Source organism: Sorex araneus, chromosome 4 (assembly GCF_027595985.1).
Source record: "Sorex araneus isolate mSorAra2 chromosome 4, mSorAra2.pri, whole genome shotgun sequence".
NCBI lineage: Eukaryota > Metazoa > Chordata > Mammalia > Eulipotyphla > Soricidae > Sorex > Sorex araneus.
Window position 1 is genome coordinate 219,748,693 of NC_073305.1, and position 15,954 is coordinate 219,764,646.

Consider the following 15,954-nt stretch of genomic DNA (forward strand, 5'->3'; position numbering starts at 1 on the left):
TGGGGGTGGCAGGATCCCGCGCGCTCCTGGAATATCCAGATGCCACCTAAGCAAGCAGACTCACGTTATTCCTTGCTCTTGTTTGGAATGACCCCTCTCTCCTCTCCCTTGAGACATTAGCCCCCCACCTCCCACTTGACCCTTGTGGGCACTGTTAAACAGGAATCTTGGTTCCTGTCTTTATCTTAGCGATATGTTGTCCCTGCCCCCGAGTCTAGTATTAGGGTCTACAGAGGGTCTACAAAGCTCCACCGCAGCCACAGAGACCCTCTTCTTCTCTGCTGAGTCATCCTGGTGCAACCCTGGCTCACAGATGCTCACAGATGCCACCCTTGGTGGCCCCAAGATGCATCCATCACCTTGGAGGGCATGAATCATCTTCCTAGAGTGTTCCAAGAGTGTCTGAATGACTAACTCCACTAGCCCCTGGGGACCGGATGAGGGCATTTGACAGATTCCAAGGGATAATCCTGTTGGAGGAGGCAGGGAGGATGAAGGGGAAGGGAAACAGAAAGGCAAGCGGCAAGCGGAGCACACCTGGGTGTGAAAGTTTTAAAAATGACCAGAACAGCCCCAGCCAATGGTTGGAGCTTCTCTGCCCTCCTTTACAAAGGGTGGTTGTTTGCACCTACTTTGCAAATTCTTGTAGGGTTGAAGATCAAATGCTTGGAGGTTGTAAATATTTAAACTCTGCGAAGAGGGCAGGAGATTTGCTCATCTAATGTCCCTTGCTTAGCACTCACTTGTCAAAAGTAAACAGAGAGGGGCTGGAGCGATAGCACAGCAGGGAGGGCGTTTGCCTTGCACGAGGCTGACCCGGGTTCTAATCCCAGCATCCCATATGGTCCCCTGAGCACCGCCAGGGGTAATTCCTGAGTGAAGAGCCAGGAGTAACCCCTGTGCATTGCCGGGTGTGACCCAAAAACCAACCAACCAAGCAACCAAACAAACAAACAAACAAAAAAGTAAACAGAGAGATAGTTCGAGAAATAGCCTGGCATGTTCCTGGCCCCGGTTTCGATACCTGACAACGCCCACGGGTTTCTGAGCATTGCCTGAAGTCAGCTCTGGGCACAGACCCAGAAACAGCCCCTGAGCACCCCAGGTAGACTCCCAGTGCCCCCCCCCAAGTTAACAGCCTACCCTGCGTCCCCTTACAGGGCACTAACATCCATCCTACTGGGAGTAGGACCTGACACAGGCATGTGTGGTGGTTATCATCCTGAACCTCAGGCACAAGTCAAAAACTCTTTTCTCTTTCGGACAAATGAACCAACGCCATTCTTTCTACAGTGCAGTCTTCCACCTGAGTCCCGGTCACTGCATCTTACTCTCTCCTACCTCCGTGTTCTCTCAGGGACAAGGTCACTGCATCTTACGCTCTCCTATCTCAGTGGCCTTTCGGGGGGCCACACGCATGGCCACCAGGAACCGCAAGCACAAGCCTCTCTGTGCACACTGTCTAGAGTCAGAATACACGGCCACTGGCACGATGAGCAAAGAGTAGGAACATTTTCAAACTTGCTGATAAACCCTGGCTCCGACTTCAACCCCTACACACAGATGGATGGATTCAATCTGTTTGGATCAATTAATAACAAGTGTAACCATCACAGTGAAACACACACACACACACACACACACACACACACACACACACGTAGGGACACGGGTCTAGAACAAAACCATTTTCCTATCTACCACCAAACACCGTGAACTCAGAAAATATCTTGGCGGTAGCAGGGGCTTTATGGGTAGTTCCCAGATACAGCGATAGATGAGCAGATCCTATTCCTGGGCTCTGCGTAATTTACTACCTAAAAGCCAAATATTACATTTCACTGCTCTTCCACTTGTGAGAGATTTCACATTCCTCGGGAAACCAGCAAAGGGCACACTGCACGAAATAAAGATAAAAATGAAGAAGTTTTTGGTTGCTCCTAGAGAGAGCTGTAAGCAAACCTGTGTTTTACACACACATGCAGGCACCTGTGACTGTGTGTGCTCGCTCTCTCACACACACACACACACACACACACACACACACACACACACTTCCCTCCTCACTTCTTGAGCTTGGGTTTTCTCTATTAATCCCCTTTCCCTCTTCCATCTCGGCAGATGCTTGAGATGACCCTGACTGAGGCTGTTCTGAACCATCAGGGACTAAATTATATCACGCACCATTTTAGCGAAATTTATTTCATTTTATTCTAATTAGCGGAAAACTGGTCATCCGCACCTCTGACTTCGGGGACCGGGCTGTGACACAGCAGCTTCTCCGGGCCTGTCTCCTCATCACTCTGCACCCCCATGTCCCCACCTTTCATCTTTCTAGGGCACCGGTGTGCTCTGAAACAATAAGACGGGGCAGGCAAACTCTCTGTTTTTCAAGTTGGCAAATCCCCCCGATCTTCGCAGTCAAGCAAACACGTGTTCTCAACCTCAAGGATAGAAAGAGAGGCTATTGTTAAGTGACTTTTAAGATCCTTTCAGACACAAAAGACATATGGAAAAGAGATTAGAGGAGTCAAATTCTGTGTAGGCTTAATGGCTATAAAAAGTAACCCACCTACTCTTTGATTCCATTTATATAAAATTCTAGAAAAGGCATCTAATGTATGGGCTCGGAATGCATAGCAGAGGTTGCCCGCGGGAAGATGGGCAGGCAGGAGCGGGGGAGGGGCAGGCAGAGCGAAGAAGAAGGGAGGGCAGAAGGAGGGGCACAGGGCAGCTGGGGGAGGGGCACAGAGACCCAACTCGCAGTCCTGTGACCGCTTCATGGACACGTCCACATGGCAAAGTGTCCAGCTGCCCATGTGCCATGGTCACTACTCCTCAGCCACGTAGTTCCACCTACTCCCCCAAGACTCACGGTAGGGGCTGGAGCGATAGCACAGCGGGGAGGGCGTTTGCCTTGCATGCGGCAGACCCGGGTTCAATTCCCAGCATCATAGGGTCCCCTGAGCACTGCCAGGAGTAATTCCTGAGTGCAGAGCCAGGAGTAACCCCTGTGCATCGCCGGGTGTGACCCAAAAAGGAAAAAAACAACTCACTGTGGACCAAGACGGGGAATGCATAAGAGCCGGCCATGTGCTGGGGTCGGGGCTGGCCGTGAGGAGGTGTGGAAGGGTCCCAGAGATGGCTGGAAGCTCTGAGGTCACGGTCCCTCCCTTCCCTCTCCGTGCGAGGCCTGAGACACGGTTCTTGAGTGCAGAGGCCCAGCCCCACCCCCAGCCTGAGAGCAGGAGAGGAGGCGTCACTTCCCGCCTCTTCCTGGCTACTGTTCCCCTTGCTCTCCTGCCTAGAGGGTCCCTCGCTTGGGTCTCAGTCGGGGTGAGGGGTGTCCCCCGACATCGGCAATCCGCTTAGTAGCCCCTCTGGCCCCCCTTGGCCCTCGGCCCCATCTCCACCGCTCACCTTTGCAGCCCTGGGCATCCTCAGCCTCTCATGGAGGAACCCGAGCTTCCGGTCACCCCCGGGGCCCTTCCGTGCCTCCTCACGGGCAGGTGCCCACTGTCCAGGTGAGTGCCGGGCGCATGGGAAATGCGGGTGTAATGGGCTCGTCCATATCCGATGCCACGGGCTGTTTAGCAAGGCCCACGCACCACCTCTGGGGGGGGGGGGCGCCATCTCAGAACCTCCCCTGGTGGACTCATCGTGGTCATCTGGCTCCTGGCTCGCGGGTGAGCAGAGGGCACGACACGGCAGACACGAACGGTTGTTTCTGAGACCAAGTCGAGCCAACATGCTGCAGACCTCACCGCTGTGAGGGTGCCAGCGCCCGGGCCTGCCCCAGCCTGGCCGGAAAGGAAGGCCCGGAGCCCAGGGCCACCGGCCCACAGGCCTAACAGGAGTGTGGGGTCAAAGGCGCAGAGGGCTGCCGGGGCCCAGGGCCCTCGGTGCCGTGGGGAACGTCCAAGCCCTCTTCCTCGCTGGTCCACCTTATCGCCAGAAACGCAGCAGCACGGCAACATCTCAACATCTTTCTCCTGGTCCGGCCCCTGCCGATGTTCAAGTAACCTTACCATGTAATTAACCTGAGCTGTCCACTCTGACCAGGGGAGATGGTAATCAACCAGGAATAGAGTTGTTTCTGCAGACGGAGCTGACTCTCCCTCTCCCTCCCTCCCTCCCTCCCTCCCTCTCTCTCTCTCCCTCCCTCCCTCCCTCCCTCCCTCCCTCCCTCCCTCTCTCTCTCTCCTCCCTCCCTCCCTCTCTCTCTCTCCTCTCTTTCCTCTCTCTCTCCTCTCTCTCTCTCTTTCTCTCCCTCCCTCCCTCCCTCCCTCTCTCTCTCTCTCCCTCCCTCCCTCCTTCTCTCTCTCTCCTCTCTTTCCTCTCTCTCTCTCTCTCTTTCTCTCTCTCTCCCTCTCTCTCTCCACACACACATGCACGCTTGCATACACAAACAGACACATGTTCACACACGGGCACACACACGGGCAGAGACACACACACATGTCCTCGCCTGCATGAGCACACACCTAGTACTATGACACACCGGGTGGTGAGAACATGCACAGATGAACGACACAGCCACGACTTCCAGATCACAGAGCAGCACCAGAGCCACAGCAAAGGGCCGAGGAGTGAAGAGGAACTCAGCACGGGGACTCTTCATGGTTCTGTTCTCCTAGAGTTCTCTGAGTCCCACAAATACAGGGGCCGTACCCAGCAAGAAATTCGACCACACTCAATCCAGAGTGGTGCCGTTAGCAACAATGAGAGTGGGGAGGGGGCACCCCTCTGTCTTGAGCAAAACGACACACCTCTCCCAGCCCAAGAGCAAAAAGCTTGGAGAGCAGATGAAGACTCTACCCCAGAGGCAGAGCCAGACCTGGTCCATCACTTCCCAGAAACTGTCAGACCAATGTGATTGGCTAAGGGGCATGTAGGCTGAACCAATCAGAAGAAGTTCTGGGACTTTTCGTTTAACTTCAAGACATCGGCCCGCAGAGATGCTCTCTTTCAAAGGCTGGGAGTGCTTAGCTACAAGAACATAAACTGGGCGGGCAAGTGGCAACCCAGAGGGGCTTTCTGGGACCCGGGCCTGTATCACACAGTACTGTGAAGAGAAGGAGAGACAGGGAGAGGCGGCGGGTGAAGCTGAGGAGAGCCCATCACCTACTGTCTCTCCTAAAATCACTACTGCCATCACGTGGGTTTGCTTTGTTCAAGGAATTATTTTAGGTGTTCTCTGTGAAAAAGAAAAACACAGAGGGAGGCTTAAATTCTGTTTTCACTCTTGCTGCTGTTCTATAATGGGGGAAAGTTGTCTTAACCAACAGATGGCGGAGCGAGCGGGAGGGGGAGAGAGGCGAGGGAGAGGAAGGGCGACTGGAGTGGCGATCTACCTACTTTCCCCATTCTGTGTGGCAGCAAATGATCCACTTGTGTGTGGTTTTGTCTAAGCCTATTTCAGTTGGTTATTTTTTGCCACTCCGTGGAAAGAAAACACAGAACACTCACTTAAAAGCATGAGCGGTTGCAGGAAGTGGATGTTACATCCCCTTGGTTTATTGTTCTGAGGTCCACGATTACCGACATGTCACATGGCGGGAGGAGAGCACTTAAATCTGGTGTCCTCGTTTGAACACCCACCTCTGGGAGTCAGCAACGTGGCAGCAAGGGCCCTGGCGTCACCACAGAAGCCCGGGGCTGCCATTCTATTTGTGCCATTGATTTTGAAGCCAGGGACACTGGATCCCGAGCAATTTATTTCACTACTTCCTTTATCTATGTATTCGCTGCCTCCCCCCCGCCCCACCTCCATCTTGGGATTGCAACGGTCTCTCTTACCCAGAAGGGCATAATCTCCTGGTGGAACTGGGGCAAAATGCCAGATTCATTTAGACGCTCGTTCCCACCACCCTGGTTCTTTCCCAGGGGAAGCCACAATCACTATCGACACCGTGTTTTCCCCTGAATTCTCCTGGAAGACGTGGGCGGGGAGCTGGGGGTAGAGTTTAGAGGTTAATAACACGAGGTCTTCAGCGAACACCTGGCCTTCAACACATGAAGGCCGCCCTGATCGTTTATCTTGGCCTTCATTTCTCCATCCTCTGAGGCATCTCTCTCTCTCTCTCCCCTGTCCGCAGGGGGGATGGCTTTGTTTTACACATGACTTTAGATTTCATATGTGAAGAAGCGTGTGAAAGGAGGGGTTAATCCTGAGGATGCTCTTTTTGGTATTATTGAGAGGGGGCAACGCTGTCTTACCCAACAGATGGTTGGCAGCTTTGAAGCGCCCGTGTGGTGTGTTCGAAGGGGAAAGCCGGGCCAGCAAATAAAAACAGCTCTGTGTGTGTGTGTGTGTGTGTGTGTGTGTGTGTGTGTGTATGTGTTCTCACGCTTGGCGAGGCGTTTTTGCAAACAGTGCCATTAGGTAATGGTGGCATTTTGTGACTTCATAGGAAATGCACTTGAGGCCACAGGACTGGAGATGCCGGAAACGTTCCCCGGCCCCTTGGAAGTCACTTCACACAAACACAGAGGCCCCTGTGCGTGCTGGTTCATGCGTGTGGCACAAGGCGCTTTTATTTATTCACATTTCTTTAAATTATTTGTGTTATGTGAATGTCACTTATACATCACAGAGAAAATCAGAAGTGGCAGAGAGGCAAAAAGAGAAAAAGAGCCACACGCCGGGCCGGGCTCCCGGCGCCTTCTCGGTCCCCGGTGCTCCCGGAAATGGCTGGTCACAGAGCCCGGCCGCCCGAGACACACGCTAGGAGCCAGCCCGGCCTCGCTGACACTTATTAGCTCATACATTCCCGGAGCTTTAACCCGTCTAGCCTCCCAGGCCAGAACGCTCTGAGTGGCATGATGATGCTTTCCTTCATATTGTTATTTTTCATATACTTTAAATGAGACTTTATTGCTTCGCGTCCCTTTCCCTCTGTCAGTTCTTCACACGGAGCATGTTGTGAGTCTCTTCGCTGCAGTGATGAGACTGTTTCCCCGTTTCTGGTCAGGGGCGGGAGGCTCCCAAGCAGTGCTGGGGGGTGGGGGGGGGCACAGGGACTCTTTTTAGACATCCGGGGCCACGGGGACAAGTGATTCTATTGAGAGCCAGGGAATAGGGCGCTGCCTTTTCCTTGGGGTGCCAGGGGTGACCCGCTCAGCCTGGCAGTTCTGGGGGCTTAGGGCTGCCCCTGGCGATGCTCAGAGGACGAGGTAGGGCAGGGGCTACACTGGGGTCAGAGGCATGCAAGGCACGCGTCCTAACCCATGTACTATCTCTCTGCCTGCCCCCCCAAACACGTTTCTAAGATCACACGGCTGAAGGGCCGTACCTTCTGTGAAAGCGAGGGCCAGGTCTGTTTTGTTTGCTGAGCTTGCCCCGGGCTCAGGCCCAAAGCCTGTCCTTCAATAAGCAATTCTATTGATGATCGACTGGCTACAAGGCTACCTAACATGACACTGGGCCCATCATAAGCTTAAGACATAACTAGAAAGTTCTGGAAATCAAAGCTGACCCCAATGTAGAACAGGATTACTGGTTTTCCATCCTCTGTTTAAAAATCACAATTTGAAATAAATGCATGAATTCTCAGTTGGCATAACATAGAGTCCTTCCTTCCTTCCTTCCTTCCTTCCTTCCTTCCTTCCTTCCTTCCCTCCTTCCTTCCCTCCTTTCCTCCTTCCCACCTTCCTTCCTTCCCTCCTTCTTTCCTTCCTTCCCTTCCTTCTTTCTTCCTTTTCTTCCTTCCTTCTTTCCTTCCTTTGTCCTTTCCTTCCTTCCTTCTTTCCTTCCTTTGTCCTTTCCTTCCTTCCTTCTTTCCTTCCTTTGTCCTTTCCTTCCTTCCTTCTTTCCTTCCTTCCCGCCTTCCTCCTTTCCTTTCTCCCTTCCGTCCCTCCTTCTTCCCTTTTCTTCCTTCCTTCCCTTTTCTTACTTCCTTTCCTTCTCTCCCTCCCTCCCTCCCTCCCTCCCTCCCTCCCTCCCTCCCTCCCTCCCTCCCTCCCTCCCTCCCTCCCTCCCTTCCTTCCTTCCTTCCTTCCTTCCTTCCTTCCTTCCTTCCTTCCTTCCTTCCATTGCCATACCTAGGGGCGCACAGCGCTTACTCTTAGCTCTGCTCATGGCTCACTCCTGATAGGACTTGGGGGGACCATATGGGGTACCAGGGATCGAATCCATGTTGGCCACATCAAAGGCAGCATCTTACCCAATGTGCTATCACTCCAGCTCCCCACAGAGTTATTTCTTGTGCATGGTAAGCTCCCATATTTTTCAGAAACACAGCCTTGCATTCTTTGTCATAGGTGTAGAGAGAGTTAGACGATAGCTCGCAGGACAGCTGGGCGCTTCTGTGTCTGCACACCCCGACCAGCACCGTGTCACCCGGGTTCCTGTGCAGGATTAGCTCCAATGCTCACAGTGTGCTTGTACCACTCAGTTGAAGTACATGCATTTTGGGTTTCAAAAGTTCTTTTGAAATTAGACTGTGTTTTCTAATCTCAAAAAATTGCTGGTTGGATGGTTTTCATTTCTTTGTAAAATGACAAGTGATACTTCATTTTTTAGCAAAAGGTTAATGTTAAGTCTCCAAACTTTATAAATTGTACTTTCTCCATCAAATAAACTGCTGCACGCTGGTGTGCAAGATTAGCGAGAAATGTTCGCCCTGTTGAAAACAGATGGATTTTGCATTTCAAGGTGACAAGTGCAATGTCAGATCCAATCAATCGATCACTGCATAATTATTATTGCAAATGATCCATATCCATGCCGCAAACCTTAAGGGGAATTTAATGAAGCAGTAAGCACATCAATAATAAGATCTACTTTGGTCTCTATTAAATCTCATGATTCATAAATATCCCAGCATGTTTTATTCTTCCTTTAAATCCTGAGAAGACTTGGGGGAGGGGCGGGGAAAGATGGAGGAGAAGCAACAGGGGACAAGGGGAATCGGGTACTTTGGCGGTGTGAAGGAATGATAGAGCTAAATATCCGAAGACGGAGATCCCGGGACCCCAGCTGGAACAACCAAACTTAAAAAGGTGTCCAGCAAGATGGCAGACTGGGGAGCGGGGACCAGAGAGGGAACCCAGGGACGCTGGTGGGGGACCTTGGCACTAGTGGTGGGCCGGGTGCCGGAACCTTGTACATCCAAACCCAACCATGAGTAACTTGGTAAACCATCGTGTTTTAATAAAGCAAAAAAAAAAATAATTTTAAGTGAAGGCCTGGAAGCTCTTTGTCAGTATTTCACTAGAATGGATTCAGGGATTTCTGGCCAGATCTCACGCCAACGTGGGATGCTTCTCACCCAGGCACTGAAGGAATCCGTTTGACTCTGGACCTAGCCCGTGGGAGTTCCTCAGCAAAGTCAGAAACGAGGAAGACGTCTTCGTCTCCCTCCTCACTCGTGCGTTTCCTCGCAGTGGGCAGCCCAACTCATCAGTGATCCCCACGAGTCCATGCAGGACAGCCCAACTCATCAGTGATCCCCACGAGTCCATGCAGGACAGCCCAACTCATCAGTGATCCACACGAGTCCATGCAGGACAGCCCAACTCATCAGTGATCCACACGAGTCCATGCAGGACAGCCCAACTCATCAGTGATCCACACGAGTCCATGCAGGACAGCCCAACTCATCAGTGATCCACACGAGTCCATGCAGGACAGCCCAACTCATCAGTGATCCACATGAGTCCATGCAGGACAGCCCAGCTCATCAGTGATCCCCACGAGTCCATGCAGGACAGCCCAATGTGGCGGAAGATGCAACGGTTTGCAGGATCTTTGTGCAGAGAAAACGACGCCCTTGTCTTTGGGCAGAGAGCTGCAGCCCGTGGCTTGGGGGGGGGGGGTGACAAGAGCTGGGGTTCAACCCTCTTTGGCTGCCTCTGTGAAGTTCATGAGCTGTGCAATCCCCAGACGGGGGTGAGGGGCGGGGGCGGGGGGTGGGATAAGGACTGGAATCAAACCATCCAGTTTCCAAGTCAGAAGACTCCGAGACGCTGACTGCTGAGCACTGGCCAGCCCCCAACAATGAGAGAGACAGGACACGCTTGGGTGAAGAAGACGTTTTCGTACGGCAAGCCCAAGAATGCCATTGGTAGAACACCTGTTTTCTATAGATCTTCAAGTTGTTTGTTCTCAAAGAGGCTCGGCTAATGGCCTCATAACAAGCTTCCGTCAAGCTCTACCCCCTGCCGCTCCCCAGCCTGGGACCTGGGCTTGCCTTCTCCACCTGCTTTTGGATGTTTACCGTTGGGCCCATCACGTATTTCTCCGGGTCCTCCACCCCAAATGAGTTCTTCCACCCCAAATCGGCTGGTGGCATGCACGCGCTGGTGCTATGACGACCGTTTCTGATACGCCAGACTGTAACTCAGCATTTTCTTGCCATAAAATTACGAATATTATTTTTCCCCGATTTCCTGCTTACCTCCAATAAAAGCCTATTCCCTCTCTGTTGTTCTATTAGATCTCTGTGTACCACGGAAGAGCACAAATCTGCCCAGACTCAGAAGAGCTGAGCCACAGTGGCACAGAAAGAATAAACTCCCCGTCGGGAGAACAGGTCCCAAGAAAGCATGCCTGCAAAGTCACAACTATTTCAATATTGGGTACCCACATAAAGGCTTTATTGTTCATTCCCTAAAATAAATGCTTTATAGTGGGATACATGGTTTGATTCTCTTCTAAATGAAAATTTCAGAAAAAAACACACCTCACTATCAGATATTTATGTGCTTCCTTGCACATATTTTTTCCCCTGTATTTGTAATTATTTTCTTGGGAAAGAATATTTTCAGGCCATGAAGTACAGAGCTCTTTTAAAAATTCTTTATTCTTCTGAAACTACTCAGCAGTTTCTATCACCACTGAAAATGAATGGGAATGGTATTCTAAAACTCTGACAAATGGTCAGTATTTTACCCTTTCAAGAACGTGTCTCCATTTGACAAAACGTTTGCCTTGGTTTGCATTTCCTTGTCATTGGAGAGGATGAACATAATGTCCTATATTTATGTCCATTTGGTATTTTCTGTCTGAATTGTCTGTCCATTATCCTCTGCTTGCCTGGTACATTTTTAAGTTAGAAGTTATTTAAGTTGTTGTTCATTTTCATCAATATTTATCAAGGGCTATATTAAAAAACAACCGGATGCACAACAAAGAAGGAAATCGCTAAGTAAATTAGGCTCCATACAAATGCTAAAGAATGATACAACCTTTAAAAACTCAGGCTTCTTAAAAACATTAATAACATCAGACAATGTTCCTAAAATAATTTTATGAAAAGATAGTTCCAGCGTGATTCCAATTAGGTACAGAAACGGCAATGCAAAAAAAAAATTCAGATATATTGATATTTGGAAAGACAGAGAAATATATCAAAATATTAAGTGATCAATAGATTGAGGACTTGATGTTCTTATTCATATATTTCCAATATTTTATAACATTCAAATATTACTTTCATTCTCATTAAGAAAGGCATCTCAACTCTTTTAAAGGGGAGATGCTTTCCAAAGGCATTTTCTTTTACCCATTTATGCGAACACCCAAACCGCATTTTAATTCATTAATTATTTGGCAGTGCTGGTGGGGAGGGGGGAGGGGGAGGGAGGGGGTGGGGAGGGTCAAGTCTCACATTTCAGTACACAGTACTCAGGAGACCCTGGACACGGTTCTTTGGGGGCATCCTCAGGCTAGTTTGAGTAGGTGCCAACCCAGAAGAGGGTCAGGACACTCAAGGTCACCCAGGGAGAGTCAGGTCGGGAGTGAGCTGGGAGCACGGCTGGTTGCACCCATCTCCATGGTCCTGGATGCAGAGGGGATGACTTCACACACACACACACACACATACACACACACACACACACACACACACACACACACACACACACACACACCAGGCATGTGACAGCGCTGACCCACACCCTCGCTGACTCGCACCAAGCACCTGCCGCTTGGGACATTGCAAGCACATGTCTCGCCATCCCTCCCGTGACCATCCAGCCACCCCTGGACGCTGGCTTGGACACCCCTTGGCCAAGAGCCGAGGGCCCAGGCAAACCAGCCCCACCATAGTGAGAGTGCCAACTCGGGCACACAGGTGAGCCCGGCTGGAAAGGGGCAGGAGTGGGGGGCGCAGCCCAGGCTGGGGGGAGGGCTTCCCTCTGGGCACGGCTCTGCCTCACTGCCAAGCCACCAGTCGGAACCAGGAGGACGCCCTGGAACTGCATTTTAAAAAGCGCCGTGCGCAATCTGTACACAATAAATGGCTGCATATATGTTGAAGAGGGTCTTTGTGTGTGTGTGTGTGTGTGTGTATGTGTGTGTGTGTGTGTGAGAGAGAGAGGGGGGGGGGGGGGAGAGGTCCCTTTTCTGCCCAAGTAGGCTAGCCTTGGCTTCATTTCACAAATGAAAGACTGGAGGGAGAGTGTTTTTCGCCCCACGGAGGCTTGGGGGGGGGGGGGGAAATGGGACACTCTCGTCTCGTGCATATGAAAGGGACCCTTCCCTTGCCTTCCTCACAGTCCTCCATTAACTAATTGTGCCCCTGTTCTCGCCCCACTTGCCTCTCTGATTAGCCTTTTAATTTAGCGCATTAGCCAGCCTCTTCAGGGGCTCACCACCCAGCACTGGAGGCGGCGCCCTTGAAGGGGTTGCAGATCCAGGACACCATCGCTGGCAGAAACCGGTTTTGTATTCCTGACCCCGGGGCTGCCACAGGGCAGCGGGGGCCATTGTGTGAAGCTGGGCTGCTCCTTTCTGCGCCCCTGCCTCAGCCAGCCCCCACCCTGCAGGGGTGCCAGCCCCCACCCTGCAGGGGTCCCAGCCCTCTGTCTTCAGTACTATTTACCACCCCCTCAGCCTCCCTGTGTGTCTGTGTGTGTCTCTCTGTGTGTATGCAGCTGTTTGTGTCTGTGTGTCTCTGTGTGTATATGTATGCGCGTTTGTGTCCCTGTGTGTGTATGCATCTGTGTATTTGTGTCTGTGTGTCTCTGTGTGTGTCTGTATGTGTGCGTGTGTATGTCTGTGTATGTTTGTATATGTGCATGTCTGTGTCTCTGTGTGTGTCTGTGTGTATCTGTGTGTGTATGTGTGTATGTGTGTGTCTGTGTGTCTGTGTGTATCTCTCTGTGTATGCAGTTGTTTGTGTCTGTGTGCCTGTCTGTGTCTCTGTGTGTGTGCCTGTGTGTGCCTGTGTGTATGCATGTATGTCTGTGTGTCTGTGTCTCTGTGTGTGTGTGCCTGTGTGTGCCTGTGTGTATGCCTGTGTGTCTGTGTGTGTCTGTGTGTGTGTGTGTCTGTGTGTGTCTGGGCTTTGGGTTTCAGGCTCAGCGGCTCAGGCATCTGCCACAGGGCCCTGGAAAGGCCGGGCTCGGGTCTCTCTGGAGACGTGTGTTCTGCAGAGCAGCGGGACGGCGTGTCCCTGTCCGTGAGTGGGGGCAGAGGCCAACCCCGAGGGCAGGGGAGGGTGCTGGGAACCCAGGGGAAACGCCCTTCCCCTTCCTGGTCTTACCTTCCCCTGCTCCCCGGGGGGCCTACAGGGCTGCTCTGGGGGTCCTGGCTCTGCAGGACGGCCCTGGACAAGCCCCTCCCTCTGCGCTGCGTCCACCTGGCCTGAGCCCGGCCGGTACCCACGGACCCTTCCCGTCACGCCCATGGCCAGCCACCTCGCTGGGCCCAGCTGAGAAGACCCCCTCCCTGAAACAGACGCACCCCCCGCTGCCTGTCCCCTTCCCGCCCCTCCCAGGTTCGCCTCCCCTGGCACCCCTGTTTTCTGAGCCTGCAGTGAGCTGTGTCTGCCCAGTCGCGAGCCGTAGGGTCGCCCTCTCTGTGCTGGGGAACGCCCTCCTGCTGCCTCTTGGGTCCAGATTCTCAGGCGCTGAGCCTGAGGACAAGTGGGGAGTATCTCAGGGACTGCCCTGGGCGGGAAGATGCCAGAGGACGTGGCCTTGGGGAGCTGCTTCTCCCCAGGATGCCCGGGACCACTCGGTTGGTGCAGGGGACAACTGGCATCAGGGGCAACTGCCTTGACCAACTCACGAGGGGGTGTGAAAGTGGGGAAACTGGACAGCATGGCCAGGCTGTCCGCATCGACCCTAAAGGCCCACCTGGGGATTTCTCAGACGGGAGCAAACCTGAGCTTCTGCCGTGCCCAGGCCTCTGCCGAATCACAGTGTCTGCCCGCGGGCGTCCTGAGTTGGCCACAATGGCGTCTCAGCCTCCTCTATCACAGCCCGTCAGTGCCGTGATGACGGGGACCCCCGCACCGAGGCCGGCACCCGAGAACACCCCCAGCAATGATTTTCGAACCAATCGATGAACTCAAAGTCAAGTGCTACTTGTCCGTGGATGCAGTGATCCCTTGCACACGGGCCCACTGGTGTTTTAAGCCGTTCCCGGCTGGGAATGAGGAAAGCCTGGGACACGTCCCGTCGGAAAGGGGCCAGATGTGATTGAGATGGACAGAAAAGAAACGCCCCAAGGTGGGACCGTAGCAACTGCCCATCACCCACAAAAATGTGCAGCCAAAGTTTATCTTGTCATGGGTTCCACTAAGGTCGTATGCCCCAGAAGTCTAAAGCGTCAACGTCAGTAGATTTGCAAATAAAGGAAATGCAGCTCGTTTGTTTAAAGAGATGATCCTGCAGGGGCCGGAGAGAGAGCATAGTGGGGAAGGGGCTCGCCTGGCATGTGCCCAGGCCGGGTTCAGTCCTGGTGCCCACAGAGTGCCCCGGGCCACACCAGGAGTGATCCTTGAATACAGGGCCAGGAGTAAGCCCTGAGTGCCTCCAGGTGTGGCCACAAAACTAAAAAAATAAATTAATTAAATGACAATTCTACAATGAACAATGAACATCATGGGAAGCAAAGTCTGTTCTTGAAATATTAAGAGGCAGGGAAGAAAGTTTGGAGCAACGGAAGAAAATAGACCCCAAAGATTATTGTCCACAACAAAGTAGTAAGAGATAAGAGGAGAGTTCCCCTTCTCTCCCTCCATCACTCCCCACCTCTTTCATCTCTCTCTCTCTCTCTCTCTCTCTCTCTCTCTCTCTCTCTCTCTCTCTCTCTCTCTCTCTCTCTCTCTCACACACACACACACACACACACACGGTTTGTTTATCTGCCCCTGACCAAGCCATCTCAACCATGCCACCTCACCTACTAGACAGACACTGGTAGAATGAGAAACACATCGATAACCAAAAACACAAAGTAAATACAGAAATCCTCGCTTCCAGGTACTGAGACGTGTCTGTCCGACGTATACAGTTTGAAAGTCTGACTCTGCACAGTTCCAACGCCACGGAGGAGAAGAGAGACAAAATGCCAAGAGAACCACGCTGGCGTAGATCCAATCCACATCATCCCCTGGAACAGCCTTTCCCGGCTCCCAAGCACCACCCCACCTTCCCCAACTCCACCTCCCTTCCCCATCGTTTTCTCGCCTTCCCCCAGGACGTCTCGGGATAATAAATGGGAAGCACGGCGCACAATTCTCTCCACTTGTCCTAAAAGCTTCATGTTCCTTAGTTGTCAAAACAATGCTCTGTTGCTTCCCGAAATTATCTTGTTGGTATTGAATATCAATTTTTCAATTTGTTCTTCTCTGAATGGGACACGGGGTTTGTACAGAAACTAATTTGCTTATGTCGTTCAAACTGGCATCGTTGGATCCAGTATTTGTCTGAAGGTTCGTGAAAATTTTCTAAAGGTATAGGAAACACCACTCAAAACAGAAAAAGAAAAAAAAAAACCCAGAATAGAAAGGCTGCTTCACATTCAGTCAGCTGCTTTGACGGTCCTCTGAAATCAAAGAATATGCAGGGCTAGCCAACAGCGATGTTTAAAACTTCAATATAGAGCCTCCATCACCCTTTTTATTAACAGTCATCAGGGCTGGTGTTAAAATATAGGGCCGGGCGGGAGAGATAGTACAGCAGGTATAGGGCTTGTCGTACACACAGCTGACACTGATT

The 15,954-nt window shown here is 51.9% G+C and overlaps 1 protein-coding gene across 20 annotated transcripts in view; it reads right to left on the reverse strand.

The window, feature by feature from the left end:
- Positions 1–15,954, reverse strand: part of RBFOX1 (RNA binding fox-1 homolog 1) — a 1,316,266-nt gene that overhangs the window by 471,927 nt on the left and 828,385 nt on the right. The gene's annotated exons all lie outside the window — the stretch shown is intronic.